The sequence below is a fragment of the Anguilla anguilla genome, chromosome 9 (genome assembly GCF_013347855.1).
Source record: "Anguilla anguilla isolate fAngAng1 chromosome 9, fAngAng1.pri, whole genome shotgun sequence".
Classification (NCBI taxonomy): Eukaryota; Metazoa; Chordata; class Actinopteri; order Anguilliformes; family Anguillidae; genus Anguilla; species Anguilla anguilla.
In genome coordinates, this window is record NC_049209.1 from 2422268 (window position 1) to 2422948 (window position 681).

Sequence of the window (681 nt, forward strand, 5' to 3'; positions counted from 1 at the left end):
ATTACATGGCTGTGCAGAAGGAGGATTATCACGCCTGGCAGAGGAAATGAGACGGGGAGCCGGAGGTACACAGAAAGCACTGCTTTATTGACTGCATTGGTCAACCACACCAGAGACTGCTGGGATGACAAGGTCCAGGGAGGACTGGGAGGACAACAGTGGACGCAGCCGTCGTTAAGGCAACACAAACAGCATGCAGGTACAGTCACATTAAACGTCCTATTGCTTTAAAGATCGATTAAACATGGAAAATGTACAAAAAAGGAAAAAAATAGGTTTTTGCACTAATGAAAAATACATTTTTTGTCGTTTCTTTTGTCCTACAAAGATTCTAATACAAGAAAATAAATATTGCAAAAAAAGCCAAAAAATAATTTAAAATAACTCTTCTTTTTTTTTAATATATCTTCAATATTTCTCTTTTTTGCTATTAACAAATGGCACAACATTCTTTGAAACAGAAGGATAAACTCCTGCAACATTCATATTATCGTATCAATATAACTGACGCAGAGCGGAAATGTTTCAGGAATTGTACACAGCGACAGAAACGCCGACGGCACTAAAGGACAAATAAAGACTGCCAGACCGCCGCGGTTTAGCGCCCCCTGGCTGTGGCCGCGGCACGGTGACTCCACGGCGGAAACGGAGCGGATTCGGCAGGGGTGCTTGGTCCCCCTT